We start from the raw sequence: 14,375 nt of genomic DNA on the forward strand, positions 1-14,375 counted from the left end.
TCGTCAGTAATTTAATTTAATTGATTCGTATCTGAATCTTAACATGGGGAGTTAAATAAGATTTAATGGATGAATTTCGAAATTGAATAAGGAGTGTAATTACGAATTTTTAGTGGAATAATTCGTAATTAATTATGGTGGATATTAATTTCGAAAATTACAAATTAATTCCATAATTGGAAGCCTTGTTAATTAAATTCTGTGGTCCCTATTGTACCTAAATAATAGGAAATAAAGGAATCCTTTTTCTGGTGGAAAAGAAAACCTAACAGGTTTTGGAAAAGGGTCTTAACCCTTAAAACTTGTGCTATAAATACATGAGGTTTTCCACCTAGAGGGATGAGTAGATGATGGCTGAAATTTTCAGCCAAGTTTTCCTAGAAATGTCGCCCACACGAAATTGCTATTTTCGGGTATTATTTGGGTAACACAGTAGAAGACCGTGGAACGTTCGAGGATCACGATTGTGCGGGTGATGGAGATTCCATTGAGAAGTTATGGAACTGAAGGCTCACGTGGTAGAAGAGATATGTTCACGCTTCAAGAGGTAACCCGTGAAATCCCGTTTATGCTAGTTGTCTAAATTACATGTGATTTTGATACTGGGATTGCTTCCGCTGCATATAATAATCCATCAATTGGTATCAGAGCTCACTCACATCTAATTAGATAACTAAGTTTTTCATGAAACAAGAATATGGTGTTTATGTGCATTTTTTGAATTACATATATTTGTGGTTTTCTGAAAAACTGCACTGCTGTTTTGTGAATTAACTGTGCATAATTTATGGATTATTCTTATAATCATGAGATATATGTTTTCTTATTGATATTTGATTGAGATTATCTGAATTTTTTGGGGTAAATCCTAGAAAAACGCAAAACCTGTTTTTGACCGAATAGCCGGAATTTTCGGAGGTCAGCGAACTTGACGGACTCTGATTGAGCTGAAATTTGGTGGGTCCATCGGAAACGCCGTGGTGAGAAAAACTCACTGCTTTAGCAGTGAATCATAGTATTTTTCGGCGTTTTGAGGTCGTTTGGACTGTGTTTTGGACGTTTTTCTATTTTCTGGAAATTATTTCTTAATAATTTTAATTCTTTTTTAATTCAATGATGTTGGGGATGACTCCCCATGGTCCCCATGATTAAATACTAGTCATATAATAGGTTTACACATTGACTATTAGCAAATAAACGTGTTGTTGTATTAAATTCAATAATAGAGGTGTAAGATTTTATTGACTAGGTCTTACAAGGTATAATTCATATTGTGTAATGATATAATTATTTTGTAAGAAAGTAAAATTCTCTATTTGATATCCTGGATGACTAATGATTGGAGCGTTTGGCATGTTTGTGCATAAAAAATTTCTCAAATTTAAGTTTATATTTTCATGCCCTACGTGATTACTAGTTTGGATTTTCGATGAAGAATTTTGTTCTCTGATTGGAGGTTCTAATTAAGTGAAATATGACGGTATGTTGTATGAGTTTTATAATGTTGGTATGACTTTTAAGCTATGGTCTACCATAAAATAATTTTATGAGCTAAATATATATTCACTTGTAAATTGAGAATTTTATGAGTAATAAATAGTTACCACTGAAGTGGTTTGTTTATTTGAACTCATGAAAAATTCTTAGTAAATTTGTACATGTGAAATTATATCTATTCATGGATTGAGCATTATGATTAATAAGTAGGATCCACAAAATGGTCTATTTATTTGAGTCATTGAAATATGTTTAATATACCATGTGAAAATTATCCTTGAGAAATCTACATTAATGGTGGAGGTTCATAACTAGAAAAAGAGTATTTATCTTTGGGTACTAGTGAAACTAACTCCACCCATGAGAAGAGATATTGGGGTTTTCACTGAACGAGAGAAAATATAATATCTCAGGTTCTTATGTATTTAATAAAAGGATAATTTATTGCAAAAGGAGATATTATATATCCTAGAAATAGGAAGAAAATAATATATGCCTTGAGCTCATAGTGTAATTATAAGGAGAATGAAAATCAATATCATATTTATTTTAATTCATGAAACTACTTAAAACGGTTATTCTCCGAGTTTGGTTACAGGCTAGTGGTCATGAATTTGACGGACTCCGATTAACCTGAAACTTGGTGGGTTCATCGAAAACGATCTAGTGAAAAAAAAACTCCTTGCTATGCAGTGAATCATGTTGTTTTTTGGCATTTTGAGGTCGTTTAGATGGGTTTTCAAGCAGTTTATTAAATTGAATTTGTTATAAATATGAAAAATTATTCTTTATATATCGGCTATATTTGTGTTAAATCTGAAACATGATGATTTAACTTGATATGATATATAGCAAGAATGCAAATCACATGGATTTAATCCTGACTACGCCAAAAAAAATAATTTATTCGAATTTGGTCTAGTTTTTGGCGATCATGAATTTCACGATCTCCGAATGACCTGAAATTCGGTAGGATCATTGGAAACAATCATTTAAGAAGAACTCACTGCTATGCAGTGAATCACATCGTATTTTGACGATTTGGGATCGTTTAGGTGAGTTTTTTGGAGGTTTGACGGATTAAAATATGATTTACATACGAAAAGTCATTCTTTCTATCATTTTATATGTCTAATCTGGAACATGATAACACATGTTGATTTGACATGAATTGGTATATGATAAAAAAAAAATGTAGGTCATATTTTAAATTCTTAAAAAAATGTTTAAAATGATAATTTTTCAAATTTGGTCGCAATTTTTGATTGATATGAAATTTGGTAGATTTATCAGAAATAGTCCAGTCAACAATAATCACCACTATACAGTGTGAAATATTAATTTTAGTATTTTAAGACTATTTAAATGGGTATTGAGCATTTCTTTTTAATATGGAACTTAATTCTCAGAGAAAAGTTCGTGGTTGTGATAAAGTGGTGATGGGAATAAACCCCTATGGTCTTCATTTTTTTTATTTATAGTGAGATAATAAATTTATGCGTTGACATTAGGTCTTCCTCCATATCGGATAAATTTATTATGAACTCACTGGCTATAGTTACTAGTTATTGATAACCAGTATTAACTCTCCATCTGAGCTTAAAGGGTTGAATCAATTTTGTAACTACAATACAATCATGATTAAGTGGTGATAGAAATATATTTCTATGGTCTTCCACTATTAATTTCAAGTGAGTAATAAATTTATGCGTTGACTTTAGGTCTTCCTCCATATCGGATAAATTTATTGTAAGCTCACTAGGTGAAATACTAGTAATTGATATCGTGTACTTACTCTCCATCTGAGTATACATGTTGGATCAATGAAACTAGAGCTATTAAAAATGATGTTCACTTGACTTAAATTAACAGTATACTCTCCATCTGAATTGGGTCTGTTTAATTATTGGAGTGAATAATCTGGCATTGCATATGTATGTTGCATGAGTAGTTCTTTCCCATCGAAATTGCTATTCAAGATGCATGACATATATGTGTAGTGTGTTTTAAAATTTTTGTATTAAAAAGTTATATACAATTGACTGAAAATAATAGTATGCTCTCCATCTGAGTTGGTTCTATTTATTTTTGGATTGTATAATTCTTGCATTATATAATATACTTTGCATGAATAATTCTTTTCCCATCGAAATTTATTATTCCAGATGCATGTATGTATATAAATATTGAATGCAGTCTGAATTTTACTATTCAGTGTTTTGACTTATTATGATCTATTTAATATTTTTATCTCAACTCCACAATGATTTTATGCAATTTGTCGTATTACTTGTTAAAATTTTCTTTTAGTGATAAGGCATTAATTTTAAGGATGCAATATATGTACTTTTGTTAGAAGGAATTTAATTCCGGTTTCTGGGCAAAATAAGAGATGGATATTTGTTTTATTTAATAAACACTTTATCTCTTGTGGTACATGAATGCATGACGTTGTTATTATATATTGATGTCTCTCCTGAACAGAACAATATTAGTCTACCTCATAAGAGAATATGTTCTTCAAAATTGAGTAAAACTTATCTGTGCACTTTTATCTAAGTCATATTAATCTGGATAGGATTTCAAGTTGGTCAAGTATGGACCTTAAGGTTCATTGAAAGTAGAGGCACTACCAACTTGTGGATCCTGTTTGGAAGGAAATTTGACTAAAAGATGTTTCCCTTTAAAAGGAAATAAAACTAGTGATAAGCTAGAATGAATCCTTTCTGATTTGTATGGTTAAATGAACATACTCGTAAGAGATAGATTTTGAGTATTTTATGACGTTCATAAATGATTACTCAAAATATTAATATATTTATTTGATGCACTGTAAGTCTTAATGAATTAAGTAATTCAAGGTTTTTAAGACTTGAAATAGAGAAGCACCAAAGAAATATATTAAGTTACTACAATTTGATTGTAGTGGCGAGCATCTCTCTAAAGAGTTTTTTAGTTACATATCAGAATAGGGATTACATCTCAATTGACTACACCATAAACTCCATAATAGAGTCGTGTAGTAGAAAGAAGAAATAAGTCTTTTTTGGATATGGATAGACTAATGACGTGTTATTCAGATTTGCCTTATTTATTTTTGGAATATTTCCTGGAAACTTCAAATTACATTCTGAATTTAGTTCCTTCTAAGCTAGTACCTGGGACATCTATAGAACTGTGGACTGAATGTAAGCTTGGTCTGTGGCATGTTCAGATATAGGATTATCCCGCATATGTGCTGAAAGGGAAAGCAGATATGTAAGTTGGAACTAAGGATGGATAGGTGCATGTTTATCGAATATCCAAGAAAACGAATGAAGCTTTATTTTATTGTCCTAAAGAAAATAAGGCAATTGTTAAAACAAATGCATTTTTCTAGATAAGGACTGTTTAATAAAACATGTTCCTAGAAGTAAACTATTTTTACAGGAACTGGGCAAAGAAATAACTAGATTTTCAAGAACATCAAAACCCACACGTCAGAATTGACGTTCCATTGCATTTAAGTAGTGGGAGAACGTTAATAGACATAATATGCCTTTATCGAGTGAGAGTGATGTTTGAACATTGAACACTATAGTAAGAAGTCACTAATATTTCAATGTCGTGAGGTAACGAAGGTAATATTAGTGGTACTTCGTCTTAGTGGGAGAAAGCTAAAGAAAATTATAGTTCGGTGTTCATTCTTGGGATAGTTTCGGTAACAGGATCTCTGAAGAGTTTAATACCAAACTAGATAATTACGACAAAGTACTACTGGACAAATATTGCATCAGATATAACTTGGCAAGATTCTTTAACAAAACCTTATTTGGTGAAGACTTTTAATAGTCATGTAAAAGAATGCCTGAGAAAGTTGTAGATGCATGGTTATGAGTCTAAGTGGGAGATTGTTGGGGCATATACTATTAACCATGCATTTGGATATAGTATATTCTAATAATTATCATGGTTAAAAGTCTAAGTGGGAGATTGTTGGGATATATACTATTAACCATGAGTTTGGTTTAGATATAGTATTTATTATGAAATAATTGTTTATTCAGTTTTAATAAAGTTTTAAATAGATCATATAATAGTCTGTGTCCTTTGCTTATATAGTAGATGATTTAGTGTATAGAGTTTAGCTTATACACGGAAGATTAAATCATCGGTTCTTATAAGTATAAAGTTTGAGTTCACAATCTAATGATGGAATTGGACAAACCATCAGGAATGATTGTAGCACAAGATTAAATATAATTAATCTTGATTATGGGAATGGTTTAATTCCAACTTCTTGTGCTAGTACATTTTGTATGTATTGAACGGACCAGGTAGAGATAAGTATTTTATACTGACTTAATAAAATAAACTCTCTAGCCATTAAATGTACTTATACTCTTAATCTTGATATAATTATTATTAGCTGTGTATATTATTATTGTTTTGATTTATTAAAAGGCGAGATTCTTTCGTGGGTCAATATGCCTGGTAAATTGGATAATAATAATATACATTGGCGAAGTAATAGTTAGTTGATGGAATCCATGTCTCGGTTTAGAGATTGATGATATACCTTTATGAAAGCTTATAAGTTTTCATGTGTAAACCCGGCCGGTGGATTTTGTATCCGACACATGAAATAAGTTAAGCGAAAGTCTAAAGGAAATAATCAATAAATTAAATCGTCAGTAATTTAATTTAATTGATTCGTATCTGAATCTTAACATGGGGAGTTAAATAAGATTTAATGGATGAATTTCGAAATTGAATAAGGAGTGTAATTACGAATTTTTAGTGGAATAATTCGTAATTAATTATGGTGGATATTAATTTCGAAAATTATAAATTAATTCCATAATTAGAAGCCTTTTAAATTAAATTCTGTGGTCCCTATTGTGCCTAAATAATAGGAAATAAAGGAATCCTTTTTCTGGTGGAAAAGAAAACCTAACAGGTTTTGGAAAAGGGTCTTAACCCTTAAAACTTGTGCTATAAATACATGAGGTTTTCCACCTAGAGGGATGAGTAGATGATGGCTGAACTTTTCAGCCAAGTTTTCCTAGAAATTTCGCCCACACGAAATTGCTATTTTCGGGTATTATTTGGGTAACACAGTAGAAGATCGTGGAACGTTCGAGGATCACGATTGTGCGGGTGATGGAGATTCCATTGAGAAGTTATGGAACTGAAGGCTCACGTGGTAGAAGAGATATGTTCACGCTTCAAGAGGTAACCCGTGAAATCCCGTTTATGCTAGTTGTCTAAATTACATGTGATTTTGATACTGGGATTGCTTCCGCTGCATATAATAATCCATCAATTGGTATCAGAGCTCACTCACATCTAATTAGATAACTAAGTTTTTCATGAAACAAGAATATGGTGTTTATGTGCATTTTTTGAATTACATATATATGTGGTTTTCTGAAAAACTGCACAGTGAAGCAGAATCAGACATAATTTTTCTTAAAAAGCTATTAAAACTGTAGTGGTTAATATTAATTTTCACCTCCACAGATATTTTCAACTGAAGACGGTAGCTTGCAATACTACTGATAAAAAAAATGATAGCTTGCTATATTAAAATGATAGCCTGCAATACTGATTGGTGCCTAGGAATTACTGCTCTGCCATGTATGGAGTCACCAATAGATAAATGATGTTCAGGAAAATGCAAATAGTAGCATCATTCAGAAAAATAATGCATCAGCTTCAGTTTCAAACTTCTAAGATCTCGTAAAATTAATAATGAAATCCACACTTGAGGTTAAATTAGAGAAAATAATTAGGCGAAGAAATCACCTAGAAAAGATGCAATATATTAGGATACTATTGAAAATTCCTAGCGGCTTATATGTGCATAAGAGGCCCCAACTAGCTTGGAATTGAGGTGTTGTTATTGGGTAATGTGCAGTGGAGGAATTTTTACTACTATGTTCTCTATCAAATAACTGAAAATGTTGAGAAAGTACCTAACACCAGCATCACCAACAATTTCAATAGCCATTCCAGCGGAAAGCCCCGCGAGACCACAAGCCAGACCAGAAGAAAGGTGCATGCCCATCAAAAAGGTAATACGATTTGGTCTTAGGGTTAATTCCAGTGCTGATGATCCCTGCACTGCAATAATCAAACCATATATGATACCAATTTCTGGTATCGAAGGAAATGTAACAACGAATATGGAAGAAAAGTAATAAGAAGGAAGAGAGAAGAAGGAGAAGAAACAAAGAGAGAGAGGGAGATGGGACGATTTTCACTTTATCATTAATAATAATGGTTTTCTATTACAATTGGTTTTTTTATCTAAGAAATTGAAGGCTAAAAAGTACAAACTGAAATTTGAACTCTTAACTTTTTTTCCCGCCAACACAAATTTGAAAACAACAACTGAAATTCAAAACAAAGCCTAAGTGGCATCCTAGTTGGTGTCCTAGCTGGCAGCAGCTGGAATGTTTGTATCAATACCCACCCCGATGAGCAACACCCTTGTCCTCAAGGGTGAAGGCAGGAAATCTGGTGCGCAAATCAGAAGCAAGCTCCCAAGTAGCTTGGGATGCATCCAAATCTTTCCATTTGATTAAGCATTGGGCCACAACTTTATTACCTTTCTTAATTAGGCGTCTGCTCAATACAACCTCAGGTTGTGGGCACAATGAACTGGTTAAGTTCTGAATTGGAGGATGAACAATTTCAGTAGGAAGCTCAAAGCAAAACTTAAGTTGAGAAATGTGGAAGGTAGGATGAATTTAAACCTCAGGAGGAAGCAATAGTTTGTAAGCCATAGCTTCTATCCTTTCCACAATAGGATAAGGTCAAAAATACTTAGAGGTAAGTTTATGGTAAGGAGAAATGGAAAGAGTAGATTGTCTGTAAGGCTGAAGTTTGACAAAGACCCAATCTCCAACTTGAAACTCCTTATCAGATCTGTAGCTATTAGCCTGAGCTTGCATGCGTTGCTATGCACGACAAAGGTGGAACTTAGCCAGTTGCAATTTAAATTCTCTAACCAGCATAATATCCTCAACATCATCAGCAGAAGAATCTCCAAGAAGATAAGGGAGGTGTAGAGGGGGAGGATAACCATATAAGAGTTCGAAAGGAGAAGTATGAATAGCAGAATGAAGGAGGGAAAAAAAAGAATAGCAGAATGAGGTGTAGAATTGTACCACCATTCTGCTATGGATAGAAAAGCAACCCAATCAGTAGGAGAATCAGAGCAAAAGCACCGTAAACAAGTTTCTAAGCATCTGTTAAGGGCTTCACTCTGATCATCTGTTTGAGGATGGTAGGCAGTTGAAGTCTGCAGTGTGATCCCTTGAATAAACATGAACTCATTCCAAAAAAGAACTGATAAATATGGGGTCTCTATCACTAGTAATGAAGGCAGGAAAACCATGGAGTTTGAATATAGTATCCAAGAAAACCTGAGCAAGAGATTGGGCAGTATAGGGATGAGAAAGGGCAATGAAATGACCATATTTAGTGAGTCTGTCTATAATGACCCAAATAACAGTTTTCCCTTTAGACTTGGGCAACCCCTCTATGAAATCCATGTTAATATCAGTCCAAGCTAGTGAAGGGATAGGTAAAGGTCGAAGAAGACCAGGATATGCAGAAGTGTCATATTTTGTTTCTTCGGCAAACAACACATTTGTGAATGAAATCCAATATATCCTGCCTAATACCTTTCCAGTAGAAGTTGGCCATAACTTTCCTTGTGGTGGCATCAATCCCAGAATGTCCACATGAAAGAGTGGAGTGCCAAAGGGTGATGATTCTATGCCTCAAGCCAACATCATGTCCTATAACCAACTTGCCTTTCCTCCTTAGTTGGTTATTGATCCAAGTGTAGTGCTTCTAGGGAGAATGTTGTAGGGAAGCAATAAGGGAAATCAGCTCAGGATCAGAAGTTCAATTGGATATGATAGCCTACCAAAGCTAAGCTTGAACAGAAGAGACCATTAAGGACATGAGTTCAGCACCATCACCTCTAGAAATTGAATCTGCAGCCACATTTTTCTTGCCTTTTTTGTACTGTATCTCAAAGTCAAAAAGAAGCAACTTAGCTAACCATATCAATTGTGAATCAGTGTGCAACTTTTGTTCCAACAAATACTTCAAGGCCTTTTGGCCAGTCCTAACAATGAAGTGCTGACCAAGTAAATAGTGAGGCCATTTGGTGACAACAAAGACTAGTGCAAGGAGTTCTCTTTCATAAACTGAAAAAGCAAGGTTCCTAGGAGCCAAACCTTTATTGATAAAGGCAATAGGATGATCATGCTGCATTAGGACAACTCCAATACCTGTTCCACTGGCATAAGTTTTTACCGCAAAAGGAGCAGAATAATCTGGTAAGGGTAGAACTGTGGCAGTTGCTAAAGCTAGCTTAAGTGCAGAAAAAGCTTGAGCAACACTATCAGACCATTTGAAATTATTCTTTCTGAGTAATTTAGTGAAAGGTCGACTCATAAGACCATAGCCCTTGATAAATTTCCTGTAATAACCAGCCAGACCTAGGAAACCCCTCCATTGTTTAACAGTGGCGGGGTGGGCCAATGTTGAACAACTACTATTTTCTTAGGATCTGTAGACACTCCTTCATTAGAAATGAAGTGACCTAAGTACTCCACCTTTGTAACACCAAAAATACATTTAGATTGCTTAGCTTGCAAACTGTTATACACCATAACCTCAAACACCTGCTGCAAATGTAATACATGGTCATGCAAATTCCTTCTATAGATAAGGATATCACAAAGAAAACCAAGACAAGTTTCCTTATAAAGTGTTGAAATAGATAGTTCATAAGGCACTGAAAAGTAGAAGGAGCATTGGTTAAGCCAAAGGGCATAGCCAAATATTTATAATGTCCCAGATGAGTCTTAAAGGTTGTTTTAGGAATGTCAGCTGTCACCATTCTTATTTGATGATAACCTGATCGAATGTCAATTTTTGAAAAGGTCACTGGCCCAACTAATTCATCCAATAAGTCATCTATGATGGGAATGTGGAATTTATCCTTGACAGTACATTGATTCAACTCCATGTAGTCCACACATAGCCTCTAAGAACCATCCTTCTTCCCTACTAACACCACATGTGATGTAGAAGGGCTATTGCTATACTGAATCACACCCTGCTACAATATATCCTTAACCAACTGCTCAATAATATCCTTTTTCATAGAAGATTATCTATAAGGTCATATGTTGATTGGTTTAGTCCCAGGTTAGAATGGTATGTTGTGATCAAAAGCACCTCTTGGAGGGGTAAGGTGGTGGGATCTGTAAAAACCTCATGATACTGGCATAAGAGTTCCTTAATGATAGTAGGAGTTTGAGAATCCTGAGGAAGGTGCAATGCATAAAACTGGTCATTTGACTATAGAATAGGCTGATGAGCTAACACTTGCAACATGAAGAGTTGGACATCATTTCCTTTCATTTTGTTAACAGCTTTAGTACTTGAGAACTTACACTCATCAGAGACCCTTTTAAGAAGATGAAACTTGCCTTGATAAGTGAATGACATAGTCAAGGCTGTGTAATCCATGGTAACTGGGCCCAAGGGTTTCATCCATAATGCTCCCAATACTAGCTCATATTTGCCTACTGGAAACACAATAAGGTCAGAAGTATAAGCAGTACCCTGCATCAACCACTGTAAGTTCCTCACCACTCCAGAGGTGGCCTCCATAGAGTTATTACCAAGGCTGATATAACCAACTTTAGTGGGAGCAATTTGGCAACCTAACCTTTTAGTAGTCTCATAGTCTATGAAATTGTGAGTACTTTCTTCATCTAATAGAATTTGCAATGGTCTCTTGTTGTTGTAGCTAGTCACATGAATAGTTTGTACCCCTTGAATACCATTCAATGCACACAAGAAGATCATAGGAGCATCTCCTTCAGTCACAGACCACTCCTCAGTAGTGGTTTCACTATCTGTCTTTTGCACTATTTCTTCTGAACCTTTCTTCTCTCCATACTCCAAATCCAACACAAATAATTGCTTAGGGAGGTTGCACTTATTCCCAGGAGTGTATTTGTCATCACAAAAGTAGCACAAACCTTATGCTCTCTTAGCCTGCATTTCAGTAGGGGAAATGGTCCTCCTAGTCCTGGAAGCAACTGTAACTCTAGGAGCAGATAGGGATAGTTTTGGAGTAGGCACAACATTGGTGGGAGACAATTTAGCCTGAACAGATTCATAGCGAGGCTTACTCATAGTAAAAGAGGATTGACCCCCAAAGTTGGACCTTTGAGCTCTAGCATTAGCAACTAATGTTGCTTCTGCCAATCTAGCTAATCTATATGCTTTAGATATGGTTTGAGGCTCATGCATTTTCATAGGATTCACCAGCTCCTCCTCAAGTATATAGCTTGGCTAACAGATAAATCACACTGAGCTAACAACCTAGCAAAAACAAATTGAAATTCCCTCACCGACCCAGTTTGTCTCAACTGTTTGAGTTCTAACATTGGATCAAAAAACTCCACACTAAATGTTTCAACCAAAACAGCTAGGTATTCATCCTAGTTAGGCAAGTCAAGTGAATCATGACACTTCATATAAGATTGATGCCATTCCAAAGTGTCATCATCTAAATTAATTGCTACTAAGCTCACTCTTTGATTAAGAGGAGTCTTATCAACAGAATAGTATTGCTCGATCCTATACAACTAGTTTTTCAAATTTTCACCATTGAAACGAGGAAAAAGTAGATTATGATTTCGATTGGAATTAGCATAGTAAGGGTAGAGACCTAGGATGCCCTGCCCTGATTGGAGCACCTTATCCCTACCATTCGAAGTAGATGCACTGTCTTTCGACTGTTGATTCAATTGCCAGCCATCAAAGGAATTTTTGAGAGAACTTACCATCTGAAGTAACTCAGCATGTCGCCTATCCATATCGTCTCGTAATTCCTGGTGTTTCTGAGCTAATTTCTCTCTGAGATCTAGCTGTTGTGCTGCTAAATCCTCGGATTGCTCTTGTAAATTAGCTGGTTAAGCTCTAGTCACCACATCAATAGCTCTTCGAGGTCCCATTATCTACGAGCTCTGATACCAATTGATAGTATTGAAGGCAATGTAACAGTGAATTTGGAAGAAAAGTAAAAAGAAGGAAGAGAGAAGAAGGAGAAGAAACAAAGAGAGAGAGAGAGAGGGAGATAGGATCAGATTTTCACTTTATCATTCATAATAATGGTTTTCTATTACAATTGGTCTATTTATCTAAGAAATTGAAGGCTAAAAAGCATAAACTGAAATTTGAACTCTTAACTACTTTTTCCGCCAACAGAAATTTAAAAACAACAACTGAAATTCAAAATTAAGCCTAAGTGGCATCCTAGTTGGCGTCCTAGCTGGCAGCAACTGGAATGTTTGTATCAATATATACCTAACACTACAGCCATAACTACCGGCATAATTGACTTCATCACAAGCTCAGACCTCATTACTACCATAGATGCCACTCCCACCCCGCTCTTTGCTGACCCATAAGCTGCTCCCATACCTATATATCGAATTCGAATTCCATTATTCCTCATGTATGTACTAACAGAGTCAACGTTATCTATTTTTTCAAATAAACTGAAAATTGAATCCTTAATTATCTGGAAAGAGAATACAAGTTGTATGTGTTAAGCTTATAGGAGAAAATGAGCACAGCTGCGGCACCGAGGAAAGTGAAGAACGGAGTACTTTCATCGCCGCTAAAAGTTGACGACATTTTCTCCGACGGAGTTGAATAAATGATATGCTATGAGAGTTGAGGAACTTCGCCGGCAACTTCTTCAGATCGGCGATGAGTTTTTGAGTCACGACATCTTTCTCTGTGCACTATCAATTCCAGAAGGTTAAGGGTCTGATTTATCCCTCTACTATTATAAATAGGCCTTATTTACCCATCATTTAAGTTTTCTATCAAAAATATCCCTATAGTTATACATTAGGTTCATATTTACCCCTTACACGTTAAAAACACCCTCCCATCTTTTAAAATTCACGTGGCATTCCCTTATTGGACCAACTGACCCGCCCCATTTTTTTTAATTCAAACCCGCCCCGATCCCTGCAACAGAGTAGCTACCATCCTACTCTACATCTTTTCCCTTTTCTATATAGCTAAATCCACATATTAGTTTACAGAGTGTTCTAATATCCTTTTTCCTTGGCCAACGAGCGAAAATTTCCCCATCTCCAAAGACAAGAGAACTAGTGCATATGCCTTATTCTTTTAGGCTGATAGCAGTGCTTATATTCCACACAGACAAAAATGCAAGAAAGTCGCAATTAAAGCAGAACCTAAACATGTTTTTCTTTGTTTTCCCCATAAGTTGAAAATTAATGCTCACTTTTTTTGCTCAGAGCTCTGGTTTAGCAAAGAACAGAAGTCGTGGGTCTCTTATGCAGAGTAAGTTACATTCCCACTAAAAAGTTCAAAATGTATAAGGCTGTAGTTTTGTTGCTGGGATCGGGGTGGGTTTGAATTAAAAAAAATAGGGCGGGTCAGTTGGTCCAATAAGGGAATGCCACATGGATTTTAAAAGATGGGAGGGTATTTTTAACGTGTAAGGGATAAATATGAACCTACTATATAACAGTAGGGATATTTTTGATAGAACACTTAAACGAGGGATAAATAAGACCTATTTATGATAGTAGAGGGGTAAATCAGACCCTTAACCGATTCCAAAATAACAACATACATACTATTGGGAACTATCAATTCCACGTTCTTTTTATTTTTTTATTTTGTATTCTTTTGTTTTTAAATCCAACATTAAATTTTGGATAAAATGGGCTTACTATTCATGGGCATGATCAGTTGGAAACGAGAAAATAAGAAATAGCCTAACTAACTACTGGTAATTGAAATCAAAA

At 34.9% G+C, this 14,375-nt stretch overlaps 1 pseudogene; it reads right to left on the minus strand.

The window, feature by feature from the left end:
• Positions 1 to 7,280: 7,280 nt before the first annotated feature.
• Positions 7,281 to 13,221, minus strand: LOC104238029 (V-type proton ATPase 16 kDa proteolipid subunit-like; annotated as a pseudogene).
• Between the last annotated feature and the right edge of the window lie 1,154 nt (positions 13,222 to 14,375).

This window comes from Nicotiana sylvestris, chromosome 2 (assembly GCF_000393655.2).
Source record: "Nicotiana sylvestris chromosome 2, ASM39365v2, whole genome shotgun sequence".
Taxonomy (NCBI): Eukaryota; Viridiplantae; Streptophyta; class Magnoliopsida; order Solanales; family Solanaceae; genus Nicotiana; species Nicotiana sylvestris.